Source organism: Ovis aries, chromosome 17 (genome assembly GCF_016772045.2).
Source record: "Ovis aries strain OAR_USU_Benz2616 breed Rambouillet chromosome 17, ARS-UI_Ramb_v3.0, whole genome shotgun sequence".
Lineage (NCBI taxonomy): Eukaryota > Metazoa > Chordata > Mammalia > Artiodactyla > Bovidae > Ovis > Ovis aries.
Genome location: NC_056070.1, coordinates 46,058,544 through 46,075,633, shown reverse-complemented (window position 1 = coordinate 46,075,633; position 17,090 = coordinate 46,058,544).

The following is a 17,090-nucleotide window of genomic DNA, read 5'->3' as shown; positions in this document are numbered from 1 at the left end:
TTTTCACACCAGCACATCATGGTGGGAACTTCTAGGTGGCGGGACTGCAGACATCACAGTCATTTTCCTCACGGCGTCCTATTAGCTGGAGTGTTCATGGCCTTGTGACACTCAGAGCTCTCGTTAGGGAGGACAGTGTAATCCCTACCAGAAGGCTTCAGAGTCAGGGCAGAACCAGACCTCCTGATGCTCTGTTGTGAATCGCCTGGCCTGGCAGCATGGCCGTGCTTGCTCTGACTACCAAACTCAGACGTGCTGGTGGGAGACCTTGGGCTCCAGTCTAGTTCCTGTAAACTCGGGGGACACAGAGGTCACCCCAGAAGCCTGGCATAGAAATTCATGTGGGTGGATGCTGGAGGAGGAGGAGAGGGCTGGTGAGGGAAGGGGCATCGTGGAACGGGAAGCTGGCTCCCCAGGCTGACTGTGGGGTATAGGGTGCAGTCCCCAGGGGACTTGAGGCTCTTATTCCTGAAGCAAGGATCCCTGCAGGATGCCCATTCAAGCCAAGTTGCTGGGATGGCTGTTCAGCCGGAGCCTGGGTCTTGCTGTCTGAGCCCGTGCTTAGGAACCTGGTCGACAGGTGTCATCTGCTCCAGGTGATGGTCCCAGGATAAGCATCCACTCACCAGGTGAAAATGACAAAGGCAACCCACGCTGGGTGACTGAAGCATTGGGCCTGTATTCCCCTTCCCAGACCCAGATTTCAGAGACAGAGTCAAAGGCAGTTCTCCCAGGTCAGTCCAGGACCCTTTCCTGCAACTGTGAGCCCATATCAGGCAAAATCTCTTACATCACTGAAGGACAGTAACACATACCACCTGGGATGTGTCCACTGGTGCATTGATTATTTACAGCTGTTTGCATGGAAGAGACAGCAAATGCAGGCAAGGCTTTTGCTGAACCCCCTTATCTGCCTAAAGTCAGATCCTTCTAGGATCTCAGCTGTCACAGATCCCCTCCTGGAAGGTTCACCAACGGGGATGGTTGGTCACAGGAGAGGAGACACTGCATCCAGACAAAGCTCGTCACAAGCTATCCTACCTCCCATCTGTTCTCCCAAGGTCCCCACCATCTTTCCTAAAGCACCCTTCACTCTCCCCTGAGAGGCCTACATCTCCTTCCCCTTTCCTTACTAAGATCATTTTTAGTCTTTATTCTAAGTTAGCTTGGGAAAATTACTCATTTTCCTGGGTGTCTACCGTGCATGTTGAGGTGCATATGTTAATAAAGTTCTGTTTGATTTTCTCTTGTTAACCTGTCTTTCATTATAGGATTCTCAGTCAAGGAGGACACAGGAGGGTAGAGGGAAAATATTTGTCCTCTTTACATCAGCAAGCTTAACAAGCTAGCCCTTTCTTACATGGGGCTCTCCTGGCTGATGCTGACTCTTCTGTTTTCAATTAAGCTTGTTGATTAAGGGCAAGGCTCCCTTTGCTGATGGTTGTGCAACAGTAATTAGTATTGAGGCTGCAAAGAGCTTTATTTGGGAGTCACAGATTCAGGTAAAACCAAACAGAGTTCCAGGGAAGACAAAGAGTCATGAGCTTATAAAAGCCAAAGCCAGGAGGGTTGCTCAAGAATTGTGATTCACTGTGATTCAAGAAAGGAAATATTTGTGTCCTAAGGGATGGGCTGTCATGAGTTATTTTAGGGTGATGGCCTGATAAATATCTTGAGTTTCTGGCACATATTATGGATGCCTGCATTAAGACAGTAAGTGATCAAATAAACCTTAATTATGTCAAACTGGTTCATAATACTTTTCAAGTCTACTACATTCTTCTACTCCTCTGTACATTCATCCTATTAATTTCTGAGAATTCAATATTGAAATGTCAACTAAAAAATCTTAATTTATCTACTTAAACAGTTGTAATATATAGTGGAACTATATGTAACTTTGTTCTATATTTTCCAAGTCTCCTGTAAACGTGTGATCATTTTTCATAACTTACAAAATAAAGAATAAAGATTAAAAATGCAGTAAGTGGTCAAAAGATCAGATTCCATCTGGGCTGAAACATACATAAGTCATACTTCCTTAATGACCTCCCAGCTCCATTTCAGGGAGCTCTCTTAGAAAGTCACGTGCCATGGTATAGGGAAACAGGTGGTCATGTGAGAGTTATGCTTTTGGAGAGTTTATGGCTACATATGAGCAACAGGGATCCATCTAGGAAGTGAGCTGTAAATAGCATTCAAACTAGAAGTTCATTGATCTTCACTGGGCTTCCCAGGTGGCACCAGTGGTGAAGAACCCACCTGCCAATGCAGGAGATGTAAGAGGCGCAGCTTTGGTCGCTGAGTCAGGAAGCTTCCCTGGAGGAGGAAATGGTAACTCACTCTAGTATCCTTGCCCGGGAAATCTCACGGAGAGAGGTGAGCTAAGTCCATGGGATTGCAAAGAGTCAGAGCTGACTTAGTGAATAAAATGACAACCATCTTGAGATGCTGTAATAATGTCAAGAACCATTCTGTTTTTTAAGACTGTCTTTATTATTAAAGATATTTAAGAATGTTAAAGATCTGTAGCTCGTTGGGAAAATGCGGTTAAAGCTTGTATGTGAGTAATGACATCTTCAAGTTCCAGTGAGGGAGAAAAAGAGATACCAAATGGCAAACTCAGCCCATCCTGCTTTTTAAAAGGAATAATTTTCAGAGGTTGTGTTAAGAGTTGTGCGAATGTGCACTTCAGTCCAGGAAGTCCTGTGGTACAACATCCTATCCGCCTTGCAGGGACCAAGCCTGTTTGCTGCGTCTCCTGGGAGGAGAGGAAAATGTCCGACAGATGCATAAATAGGTTTTCCTAGGTTATAGTTAGGATGATTTTGACATCTCTGATAAACTCAGGAGGCTTTCTTCGGGCCTCCAATAGCATTGCTTTCCCCATTTTGTCACTATTTCTGAGTTAATTCATATATGCGATTCAAAATTTATTTTAACATTAAAGATCTGATTCATTAGAACGGAACTGACAATGAAAATGGATTATTTTGTAACACACATAGTTTTAATGTAATAAAAAGAATTATGACTGATAACATACTAGGACATACCCAAATTTTTGGAGTTTCCTGTAATTTCTAGAACATTTATGTTAATAACAGTTATCCATACAGTACAACCTAAAAAGATTTATCATCCTTTATTTGACAATGCTTTCCTTGTAATTTAAGCCTACCAAATAAGCTTGATTAGTTTAATGTCTCTTTTATAAACAGAGAAAATAAATCTTTTGAAGTATTCCAGGGACTCTTCTGGAAAATCTCAGTTATTTCCAAGTTAATAAGACTTCAGTTAGAATGTGATTTGTGGAGAGCTTATAAAAAACATCAAAAGTTTTAAAAACATTTGATCAAATAGGATCTTAGGTCCCTGAAAAACAATATTTAGTTATCCCATTTACTCAAAGTGACAAAGATGTCACAGGCAAATACAGAAAATTAAATAGTTGTAAAGAGTCTTACCTACAAGTAAGACTCTTTACAAAGAGTCTTTGTAAAGACTCTTACAAAGAGTCTCTTTACAAAGTTATAGAATCTTTGTTTTTCTATACAGATTATATCAAAAGTAAAACCTTTGCCCACAATTTCTCATTAAGACTAGACCAATAATCTGAAACACTTTGTTCTTTTAACAGAGAGGAAAAAAATGTATTTTTATACTAGCTTTTGATATTGAGTCATTTACTCAATTAAGTTCATTCCAGTCTCAACCAGTTCTGACCGCACATGAAATTCTCTTCCAAAGATTTCTTTTTAATAAACCTTCTTTTACCTAAAACACACATTCTACTTTCCTTGCATATGTACATGTTTCTTTCCTCCCTCCTTCTCTCCTTGCCTCTCTCTCTATATATATAACTTTAATCACATACATTAGACATTTTAAACCCCAAGAAAATTTTGATTTCCAGTGAGAACTAAAAGGGAAGCAATTTTCTTTTATGTTAGTATTCTATAGGTTGGCAAGTGTTTATATGTTTGATGATTTCTAGAAATATGTTTTCTCATAGAAAAATTTCACTGTGGCACTAAACATAGTAATTGCCCCAAATACCTTTTGTTTCTCTGCAAAACTGCCTATGTTTATCTGCCTGTGTTCAGTAATTAATGTTTTGGTATCACATATTATTTAGGAATGAGCTACATATTGAGTGACTTTAACTTAACTCATTATTTAACTTAATTTAGCAAAATGCTAAGGGTGAAGTTATCAAAGAGATTTGGGAGGCTATTTTAAGTTGATATATCACAAAACATAATTATTCGTAAAGTGTTCACCTAAAATGCTTATTCAATTTATGTTAATTTACATTCTTATGAAACAGAAGTAGATGTTTTTCTGGAATTCCCTTGCGTTCTGTATGATCCAGCGAATGTTGGCAATTTGATCTCCGGTTCCTCTGCCTTTTCTAAACCCAGCTTGTACATCTGGAAGTTCTCAACTCAAGTACTGCTGAAGCCTGTCTTGAAGGATTTTGAGCATAACCTTACTAGCATGGAAGTGAGTGCAATTGTCCGGTAGTCTGAACATTCCTTCGTACTGCACTTCTTGGGAATTAGAATGAAGATCGACATTTTATAGTCCTGTGGCCACTGCAGCTATAAAATGACAAGATGATTGCTTCTTGGAAGGAAAGCTATGACAAACCTAGACAGTGTATTAAAAAACAAAGACATCACGTTGCCAATAAAGGTCTGTGTAGTCAAGGCTATGGTCTTTCCAGTAGCCATGTACAGATGTGAGAGTTGGACTATGAAGAAGGCAGAGTGCTGAAGAATTAATGCTTTCAAACAGTGGTGCTGCAGAAGAAGATTCTTGAGAGTCCCCTGGACAGCAACAAGATCAAACTAGTCAATCCATGAATCAAGGAAATCAACCATGAATACTCATTGGAAGGACTGAGGCTGAAGCTCCAATACTCTGGCCATGTGATGCAAAGAACTGACTCACTGGAGAAGACCCTGATGCTGGGAAAGATTGGAGGCAGAAGAAGAAGAGGGCAACAGAGGATGAGATGGTTGGATGGCACCACTAATTCAACAGACACGAATGTGGGCAAATTCTGGGAAACGGTGAGATGTCAACAGGGAAGCCTGGTGTGCTGCAGTCCATGGGGTCACAGAGAGTCGGACATGACTGAGGAGCTGGACAACAACAACGTATTAAAGTATTTTTCTGTACAAATTTCATAACGGAGATAATATAATATTACTTGACTTTTAGTAAACCTAGATACAATAAAAGAGTTATACTTAATGTTGCTAACTCTGAAGAAATGTTTATATTAATTAAACCAACAGACTTAAACTAGCTATAATATTGAATATTTTCCCAGATCAAGTGAACACAAACTCATTTGGGTTTTTTTTTTTAATATATTTCTGAGAAGTTTATATAAGTGCTTGTTGGTTTAACCTAATTAAATAGAGCTCTTTTAAAAATTAATTTTGGCAATACTATTTTGGAGGTATAAAAACCATTTTTATAACATACATGCATAGACATACATACATACAGGTAGGTATACACAGAAATCTCACAGTTTTCATTTTAAAAGCTTAGTTATGAATCAGGTACAATACAAAACTCATTAGTTTATAAATAACAGTTGAAATAAGTAAGTCCACTTGCCCAGATGGAAGTCTTTCATTATGTGTGGAGAAGACTTTAAGATCCGTATTTGTCCTTGACAAAGAATTTTAAGAAGGCTATTTGAGCAAGAGAGTCCTTTTAACAGTTTGTATATAAAAACACCTTTCTTCTTTTCTTTTTTCTTCCAACCTTGGGAGTTGGAGGTGGTCTAAATAAGAGTTCCCAGAGAGGTTACAAGCCTTTTGAGTCAAATAGGGGAGATTTTGGGGTTGTTGAAAAAGAATCTGTGGATTTTAACTGCCTTGGACTGCATGTCCAGTTTTGCAAAGATTTACAAGGCATAACCTAAATGATAAATATGTTGATCCACCCATCCGACTGCATTATACCTGATTTAAAAGGGACAGTCTTTACAGTGGGGGGTGGGGGGTGGCGCACAGTATGGCTGGTCTTCTGCAAGGGCTCAGCCTCAGTGTTAAAACAAGAAAGTTCAGAGAGAAAGATGAATTGCAAGAAGGAGAGCTTTGTTAGAGGAACAGGAAGGAGCAGAGGGAGCCAGAGAGAGAATTCTCAGAAACCTTACAGGATTTTTCCAACTGGGAAATCCTTTGAGATAATAGTAAGTTAGTTTCTTTAAGGGAAGCAATAATCAATTCATTTGGGGGCCTCAAAATATCAATTGCAATACGCTTCCCATGCTAGTCTTATCCTATAAGTTTTTTTTCTCCCAATTGAGCATGCAAATAGACTAATTTAGAAATCTCAAATGAGCCCCAAGTAAACCAAAAGAGTTTCAAGTTGTTGTGGGTAATTTTAGTACAACATCTGAGAAATATACAAGAGGAAGTTTTCAAATGAGCTGGAGTTCTGGACGATGACTATCCGTCAGCCCTTAGAAACTGAACTCATAACAGTACTCACAAAGGGAAGGATTTCCTTCCCAGATAAAGCCAACACCAGATAAACTCAACATCAGATAAACCCCAGTAACTCAGAATCTTGACCAAAATGGGAAGTTAGAAATCTGAGAGGACTTACTCCCAAGACCCAGGGCTGCTGAGGAGATGACTGAATGATGAGGAGGACCTTTCATAGGTGCCTTACTCTTGTTCATGGTGGTGTTGGAGGTAGAGGTCTGGATCCCCCTTGTGACACCATGTAATGCTGAAAGTTAATTGGTATCAAAGCTATAAAGAATAATAAGATTTGCAGTTTGGGAGACACAAATCTGGATAAACAGAAAGAGTGTTCCAGAGACAAGAAAGAGTCAGAGGCTTATAAAGGCAAAAGCCACAATGTTATTCAGGAATTATGATTGAGAGTCGGGCACAACTGAGCAACTTCCCTTTCACTTTTCACTTTCATGCATTGGAGAAGGAAATGGCAACCCACTCCAGTGTTCTTGCCTGGAGAATCCCAGGGACGGGGGAGCCTAGTGGGCTGCCGTCTATGGGGTCGCACAGAGTCGGACACGGCTGAAGCAACTTAGCAGCAGCAGCAGTAGCAGCAGCTGGTGCAATAAAGGAAATACTGTCTTTAAAGAATATGTTGTCACAAGTTACTTTAGGGAAAGAATCCAATTAAGTAGGTAGTTATTTTAAAGTAAGGGTCTGAGAGTATCCTGAGTTTCTGGAAGATTGGTTTTGGATGCCTGCATTAAGACAAGAGATGTGGATTCGATCGCTGGATGGGTAAGGTACCCTGGAATAGGAAGTGGCAACCGGCTCCAGTATTCTTGCCATGGAAGATTCCATGGACAGAGGAGCCTGGCGGGCTACAATCTATGGGGTCACAAATGGTTGGACATGAGCAACTGAGCGCACAAGCACGTTAAGACAGGAGTGGTCAAAACAGCAGATCCTACCCAGGCTGAGATGCACGTAAGTCACACTTCCTTAATGGCCTCCCAGCTCTCAGCAACACCAACTCCATTTTCACCTTCTTTTACATGTTGGAGGCTCTGTTGCTGTGGGAGAAGACATAGCTCCTCTTCCTAGAATATAAAGAATGAGTCCCTTTTCTCTGGGTAGAAACTTCAGTGCCCACAACCAGATGAGAATTCCAGATAACAAACTCTAATTGAAGAGGAGTGAGTGGGGGTCAGTGGTCACAGTGAAAGTCCTGCCCAAGTCTAAGACACACCCTTTGGCTTCAGACAACTTCTGACAGTCAAGGCTTCCGAGGGCACCCATCTCAGGTGACGACTCTCATGTAAGGAACCCCTAGTGGAGGACTCTGCAGGTGAAGACCCAGAAGAGCAGTCCTTGGGGTTTGAGCCCAAGGGCTTGACAGGCGCAGCAGCTGTGAGCCATGGGCCAGCTGACAGGTGGACGGGGCCCCATCCCTCTCCCTCAGAGCATTTCTCTGCCTGTGGGATGGAACTGATGTGTCTCTAGAGAATGAAGTTGGACCTGCTCCTGCACCCACAGTCAGAAGACCCTGGGTCCCCGCAGCTCCCTGTCCTCTGTTCCTCCAGGTACACTCAGGGCCGGTTGTGGGGCAGGAAGCAGGTTTCATCCACTGTTCACATCTGTGTGAGTCACCAGGTGAGTGGCTTTGCAGGAAATGCAGCCCAGAGAGTGGGTCTGAGCTTCCCAGGGGCCCTTCAAACCCTACTCCATGTGCCATGTGAGCTGCACCCAGGGATGAAGGGCAGGTGAGTTTCCTGCTCTGTGGCTGTCACTGCAGATTTGAGCTACAGAAGGGGGAGTTTGAACTCCAGGGAGGAATAATGGAGCTCCTTTGTAGAGAGGGGCTCAGAGATTTCCAGAATGCAGAGCAGACCTCCTGCCTCCGCCCAACCTGAGGTTGGAACTACAAGGTAACTGGGTCCCTAAACCCCAGTGCTTGTGGGCTCCATGTCAAGGATCAGTAGAGCCCAGACTGCAGGTGAAGATTCAGTCCTCTCCTGCAACGTAAATATCGATGTAGCAGTTGGAGGCTGGGAACATGCAAAATGCAAACATAGCATCTCACAGAATGTTCTTTCCCCTCTAATCCCCATCTGAGCTGTCAAAGGGACCCTGACACCTGACTTGAGGGGGTGGTGGGGTGTTTACTTTGCCCCTGAGGGTGCAGGAGGGAAGTAGGAGAGGTCTGCAGGGAGAGGCAGCAGCTGAAGCAGGGGTCCTGGAATACCTCCCTGTTCAATGGGGACAGCTGGGAGGTGATGTGCAGGGGCTCTGCTGGGGGTCAAGATTCAGGACAGGCAGGACCTGGGGGTAGAGGATGGATCAGAGCCACCTGCAGAGCTGCGCTAGGATGAGAGCTGAGGATGGCTGACCGGGGCCCACAGGGAAGTTGTTTCTCACCATCCCATGAAGGGACTGTTTCATGGGTGGTGAGCTCCCCATCATTGGGAGCATACAAGCAGAGATGGAGGGACTGATCTGCAGCTCAGTCCTTGGGGGGAAGTTGGACTAACAAGGTTGCATTCCATCAGGTTCACTGATGATCAATCTTGGAAAGTTTAGGAAGCTTTAGTATTTTACTGTTTGGCTCCTCCTTGCAGAGTCTGACTCAGGGTTTAGGATGGGGCCTGAGGACCCCCTTGCCTCTGCAGATCCTCTCAGGTCTGACAGTCTTGATTCCTTGGGTGTGAGAGCCCAGGCCTGGACCTGGCCTTGGACCCTGCCTCATGCAGACAGCTTTCCAGGAAGGCAGGCTCTCCATCCTGGTGCTTGGAACAGCTCTGGCTCCAGGCAGATTCTCATGCAGTGTGTATTGACATATTGGGCTCGAAGCTCTGGGAATTCCCTCTCCAGGGGTGCAGAGTGTTTCCAACCTGCTTCCTGCCTGGGGTTGCCCATGGCAGCCTCTGCCTTGGTGGTGGGGCGGGTGGAGGGGGGCTCTGATTTGCAATTCAAACAAATTTTAAGCAAGGAATAGTGAGTCTCAGAGCCCTTGGTCAGCTGCTGTATCTTGCATTATTTAATTGCAAGGGCTATCTGTGAGCAAGTCCATGCATTATCTAAGAAAAATATGAGTCATTATTTTAAAATACTTTATTTTTTTAAGTGTAGTTTTAGGTCCACAGCAAAATTGAGGGGAAGGTACAGAGATTTCCCATATACCCCCTGCCCACCTCTCATACACAGCCGCCCCTAGTAGCAAAACCCGCACCAGAGTCCATAGTTTATATTACATTTCATTCTTGCTACTGTACATTCTGTGGGTTTGGGCAAGTGTAATGAAATGTGTACATCATTAGAGCATCTTACAGAGCTCTACCCTAGGAACCCTCTGCACTTTGCTTGTTCATCCCTTCCTCCCACCTCAACCCCTGGCAATGACTGATATTTTTAGTCTTGCCACACTTTTGCCTCTTCCAGAATGCCATATAGTTGGAATCCTACAGTAGACAGCATTTGCAGATGGCTTCTTTCACTTAGGAAAGTGCAATTAAGGTTCTTCCGTCTATCTTCTGGGCTTGATAACTCATTTATTTTTTCCAGCTTTAATGAGATATAATTAACATATTAATTTATGCAGGTTTAAGGTGTACTTGGTATTCTTGCCTGGAGAGTCCCCATGGCAGAGGAGCCTGGTGGGCTACAGTTCATGGGATTGCAAAGAGTTGGACACAACTCAGTGACTAAGCACAACACAGCACATGGTATATACTTGGGCTTCCAAGATGGCGCTAGTGGTAAAGAACCTGCCTGCTAGTGCAGGAGACTTAAGAGACGCAGGTTCCATCCCTAGGTCGGGAAGATCCCCTGGAGAAGGAAATGGCAAGCCACTCCAGTAATCTTGCCTGGAGAATCCAAGAACAGAAGAGCCTGACAGGCTATAGTCCATATAGTCCATGGGGTTGCAAAGAGTCAGACATGACTGAAGCGACTTAGCACGCATGTGTGCATGAACGTTGTGGGTTTTAAGTTTTCTAAGGTGTACTTACAACGTGTTTATTTAAAACACCTATATATTGCAAAAGCTAAAACTTCTATCACATCACATAATTAGCATTTCTTTTTTGAGGTGAGAACATTTCAGATTTACTTTCTTAGCAAATTTCAAGTATATAATACAGTGTTGTTAACTATAAGACATGCTTAGTTTACATAAGACCAGAAATTATTGGTCTTATAATGGGCAGTTTGTATCCTCTCACCAATATCTCCCCATCCCTGAACCCCTAGTAGTCACCATTCTACTGTCTGCTTTTATGATTTTTGTTTTTTTCAAGTTCATGTATAAGTGATATCATACAATATTCGTCTTTCTCTACCTGAATTTTTTCATTTTGAGTAATTCCTTCAAGGTCCATTCATGTTGTTGCAAATGACAGGATTTCCTCTTTTCTCATGCCTGAATAATATATGCTGCTGCTAAGTCGCTTCAGTTGTGTCTGACTCTGTGCGACCCCATGGACCGCAGCCCACCAGGCTCCCCTGTCCCTGGGATTCTCCAGGCAAGAACACTGGAGTAGGTTGCCGTTTCCTTCTCCAATGCACGAAAGCGAAAAGTGAAAAGGAAGTCACTCAGTTGTGTCCGACTCTTAGCGACCCCATGGACTGCAGCCCACCAGGCTCCTGCGTCCATGGGATATTCCAGGCAAGAGTACTGGAGTGGGGTGCCACTTCCTTCTTGGAATATTCGTATATATATATAGATATAAATAGATAGATAGACATTATATATATAATACCTATCTATCTACATAATACATTATATTGTATATATATAATGTCTATCTCTATTTATCTATCTATAATATTTGGGCTTCCCAGGTGGTGCTAGTGGTAAAAAATAAAATCTGTCTGCCAGTGCAGGAGATATAAGAGACTCGGGTTCGATCCCTGGGTCAGGAAGATCCCTTGAAGGAGGGCATGGCAACCCACTCCAGTGTTCTTGCCTGGAGAATCCCATGGACAGAGGAGCCTGGTGGGCTACGGTTCATAGCGTCGTGAAGAGTCAGACACAACTAAAGTGACTTGGCACACGCCTATCTATATATCTAATTTTCTTTATCCATTCATCCACTGAAGGACCCTAAGATTGTTTCCATGTCTTGGTTACTGTGAAAGCTGCTGCAAAGCACATAGGAGTGCAGATATCACTCTGAAATCCTGTTTTCATTTCCTTTGGACTTATTCCCAGAAGTAGAATTACTGGATCACATGAAATTTCTATTTTGAATTTTTTGTGGAAACTCCGAGCTGTTTTCCATAATGGCTATACCAATTTACATTGCTACCAATAGGCCACCATGGCTCCCTTTTCACCAAGTCCTCACTGACACTTGATATCTCTAGTCTTTTTGATAATGGCTATCCAAACTGCTGTGAGGTGATATCTCATTGTAGTTTTATTTGCAGTTCCCTGATGATTAGATAAGAAAGCCTTCTTCAGCAATCAATGCAAAGAAATAGAGGAAAACAACAGAATGGGAAAGACTAGAGATCTCTTCAAAAAAATTAGAGATACCAAGGGAACATTTCATGCAAAGATGGGCTCGATAAAGGACAGAAATGGTATGGCTCTAACAGAAGCAGAAGATATTAAGAAGAGGTGGCAAGAATACACGGAAGAACTGTACAAAAAAGATCTTCACGACCATGATAATCACGATGGTGTGATCACTTATCTAGAGCCAGACATCCTGGAATGTGAAGTCAAGTGGGCCTTAGAAAGCATCACTATGAACAAAGCTAGTGGAGGCGATGGAATTCCAGTTAAGCTATTTCAAATCCTGAAAGATGATGCTGTGAAACTGCTGCACTCACTATGCCAGCAAATTTGGAAAACTCAGCAGTGGCCACAGGACTGGAAGAGGTCAGTTTTCATTCCAATCCCAAAGAAAGGCAATGCCAAAGAATGCTCAAACTACCGCACAATTACACTCATCTCACACGCTAGTAAAGTAATGCTCAAAATTCTCCAAGCCAGGCTTCAACAATACATGAACTGAGAACTTCCTGATGTTCAAGCTGGTTTTAGAAAAGACAGAGGAACCAGAGATCAAATTGCCAACATCTGCTGGATCATGGAAAAAGCAAGAGAATTCCAGAAAAACATCTATTTCTGCTTTATTGACTATGCCAAAGCCTTGACTGTGTGGATCACAAGAAACTGTGGAAAATTCTGAGAGAGAAGGGAATACCAAACCACCTGACCTGCCTCTTGAGAAACCTGTATGCAGGTCAGGAAGCAACAATTAGAACTGGACATGGAACAACAGACTGGTTCCAAATAGGAAAAGGAGTACGTCAAGGCTGTATACTGTCACCCTGCTTATTTAACTTCTATGCAGAGTACATCATGAGAAACACTGGACTGGAAGAAACACAAGCTGCAATCAAGATTACCGGGAGAAATATCAATAACCTCAGATATGCAGATGACACCACCCTTCTGGCAGAAAGTGAAGAGGAACTAAAAAGCCTCTTGATGAAAGTGAAAGAGGAGGGTGAAAAAGTTGGCTTAAAACTCAACATTCAGAAAACGAAGATCATGGCATCCAGTCCCATCACTTCATGGGAAATAGATGGGAAACAGTGGAAACAGTGTCAGACTTTATTTTCTGGGGCTCCAAAATCACTGCAGATGGTGATTGCAGCCATGAAATTAAAAGACGCTTCCTCCTTGGAAGAAAAGTTATGACCAACCTAGATAGCATATTCAAAAGCAGAGACATTACTTTGCTGACTAAGGTCCGTCTAGTCAAGGCTATGGTTTTTCCTGTGGTCATGTATGGATGTGAGAGTTGGACTGTGAAGAAGGCTGAGCACTGAAGAATTGATGCTTTTGACATGTGGTGTTGGAGAAGACTCTTGAGAGTCCCTTGGACTGCAAGGAGATCCAACCAGTCCATTCTGAAGGAGATCAGCCCTGGGATTTCTTTGGAAGGAATGATGCTAAAGCTGAAGCTCCAGTACTTTGGCCACCTCATGCGAAGAGTTGACTCATTGGAAAAGACTCTGATGCTGGGAGGGATTGGGGGCAGGAGGAGAAAGGGATGACAGAGGTTGAGATGGCTGGATGGCATCACAGACTCGATGGACGTGAGTCTGAGTGAACTCCAGGAGTTGGTGATGGACAGGGAGGCCTGGTGTGATGCGATTCATGGGGTTGCAAAGAGTCAGACATGACTGAGCGACTGAACTGAACTGATGCTTAAGTCTTTATTTTTTCTTTTTAAAAAATTTATTTATTTATTTTAAAATTTATTTCAATTAGAGGCTAATTACTTTACAATATTGTGGTGGTTTTTGCCATACATTCACATGAATCAGCTGCAGGTGTACATGTGTCCCCCATCCTGAACCCCCCTCCCACCTGCCTCCCCATCCCACCTCTCAGGGTCATCCCAGTGCACCAGCCCTGACCACCCTGTCTCATGCATTGAACCTGGACTGGCGATCTGTTTTGCATATGACAATATACATGTTCCCATGCTATTCTCTCAAATCATCCCACCTAATCAGTTTCAAGCTACATTTGTGAGTAGTGTAGGCTAGGGTTCTAATTTCACTCTTTTGCATGTAGTTACCCAGTTTTCACAACGCTGTTTGTTAAATAACAATCCTCTCCCCATTGAGTAATCCTGGCTCCCATGTCAAAGATCAGTTGACCTGTATATGCAAGGGTTTATTTCTGGGCTCTCAATTTTGTTTCATTGGATGATGTATTTAATTTTATGCCAGCATCATGAAGCTTTGATTACTGTAGCTTTGTATTACAGCTTGAAATAGGAAGTCTGTTGCCTCCAGCTTTGTTCTTTTCTTGGTATTACTTTGGCCATTTGAGGTTTTTTGCAGCTCTGTACAAATTTTAGGGTTTTTATTTCCATGAAAAATGCCATTGGAATTTTGATAGGGGTTGAATTGAACCTATAGATAATATATGATCATTTTAGCTATAGAACAGACATTTAAACAATATTAATCTTCTAATTCATGAACACAAGGTATTTTTTCCATCTGTTTGTGTCTTCTTAAATTTCTTTCACCAAATTCTTGTAGTTTTTATTGTGCTTTCACCTTCTTGCTTAAAGTTATTCCCAAGTATTTCACTATTTTTGATGGTATTGTGAATGGAATAATTTATTTATTTTAAGATATTTTATATTTAGTGTATAGAAACACAAATGATTTCTGTGTGTTGATTTTGCATACTGCAACCTTAATGAATTCTTTGATTAGTTCTAAATAGTTTTTGTTGCAGTCTTTCAGACTTTCTACACATAAAATCATACCATTTACAAACAGAAATTTTACTTCTTCTTCTGTGATTTGGGTGTCTTTATTTCTTTTTATTACCTAATTGCTTTGGTTAGGATTTCCAGTAATAGACTGAATAAGAGTGGTGAGAATATACACCCTTGTCTTGTTCCTGATCTTAGAGGAAAAGCTTTTGACCTTTCACCACTAAGTATATTAGCTGTGGGCTTGCCGTATATAAACTTTATTAGTTGAGGCACATCTATGTCCAATTCAGTGAACGTTTTTTAAAATCAGGAAAGGATACTGTGTTTTGCCAAATGTGTGTTCTGCATATATTGAGATGATCATATGAATTTCATCTTCCATTCTGTTAATGCAATGTATCACATTTACTGATTTTTTTATGTTGAACCATCCTTGCATTCCAGGGATGAATCACAGTTGATCATGATGTACAATCCTTTTAATTGTGCTATTGAATTAAATTTACTAATATTTTTATGACAATTTTACATCTAAATCCATCAGGGATACTGGTCTAGAGTTTTCTTGTGGTGTCCTTATTTGGCTTTAATATCAGGGTAATCTTGGTCTTGTAAAAAGAGTTAGGGAATGCTTCTCTTTCTTCTATTTTTTGGATGGATTTAAGAAAGATTGTCACTAATTATTATCTAAATGCTTGTAGAATTCACCAGTGAATCCATCTGGTTCTAACTTATTGTGTTTGGGGAGGTTCTTTATTACTGATTGAATCTTCTTACCCATTATTGGTCAATTCAGATTTTCTTATTCTTTCTGATTCAATCTCAGTAGGTTGTGTATTTCTAGGAATTTGTTTATTTTTTCTTAGGTTATCCAATTTATTGGTCTTTGATAATTCATACAATATTTTGTATTTCTTTGGTATCTTTGGTAATATCTCCTCTTTCACTTCTGATTTTATTTCTTTGAGATTGCTCTCTTTTTCTTAATCTAATTAGTTTTGTCAATTTTATTTATCTCTGTTAATTTTTATTGCTGGAAAAGGACAAAATAGATGGACATCTTATGCCATTGCAATGTGGACATCAACCTTTAGCTCATTTCTCTTTACCACTGAAAAACATTCCATTTTCTGTATTTACCACAGTTTACTTATCAATTCACCTACTGAAGAGCATTTTTGTTGCTTCCTAGTTTTGGCAATTATTAATAAAGCTGCTATAAATATCTTTGTGCAGGTTTTTGTGTGGACGTAAGTTTTCATCTCCTTTGGGTAAATACTAAGGAGTTTCATTGATTGATCATATGACAAGAATATGTTTAGTTTTGTTAAAAAAAACTCCAAACTGTCTTCTGAAGTGACTGTACTACTTTGCATTCCCACCAGCAATGTATAAGAATTCCTGTTGCTCCACATCCTCTCTGGTATTGTCACTCTTCTGGACTCTGGCAATTCCAAATAGGCATGTAGTGGTACCTCATTGTTTTAGCTTCCATTTATCTGCTGACATATGACATGGAGCATTTTTATATGTTTATTTGCCACCTGTATATCTTCTTTGGTGGGACATACAAGTCTGGGTCCCTAGACCATTTTTAATTGATTTTCTTATCTTCTTCTTATTGAGTTTTAATAGTTCTTTGTATATTTTGGATAACGGTCCTCTATCAGATGTGGCTTATCTTTAAAATCGTCTTTAATATCATATCTAAAATGTCATCATCATACTTAAGGTTATTTAGGTTTTTCCCTAAGTTATCTTCTGGGAGTTTTGTAGCTTTACAGTTTATATTTTGGCTTATGCTCCATTTTGAGTAAACTTTTGTGAAGTCTGTGAGATCTATGTCTAAACTCAGTTCGTTTTTCGTATAGATGTCCAATTGTTCTAGTACCATTCATTGAAGACTTTCTTGGCTCCATTGTAGTGCCTTTGCTCCTTGTCAAAGGTAGGTTGACTCTCTGTGTGTGAATCTGTTTCTGGGCTATTTTGTTCCACTGATCCATTTGTCTGTTCTTTTACCAAAATCACACTGTCCTAATACAGTACAATAAGTCCCTTACATACAAACCTTTAAGCTGTGAACTTTTGTTGTGCTTTCACACCAAAGAGCTTCATGATGAAGGAAACTGCAAGGGGATTTTCTTTATTTGAGGAGATATGATTAATTTCTAAGGCAAAAGACTCAAATGTAGAACAACACACAAAGGTTGCAGCTGCTAAGTCGCTTCAGTCGTGTCCAACTCTGTACAACCCCATAGACGGCAGACCATCAGGCTCCTCTGTCCCTGGGATTCTCCAGGCAAGAATACTGGAGTGGGTTGCCATTTCCTTCTCCAATGCA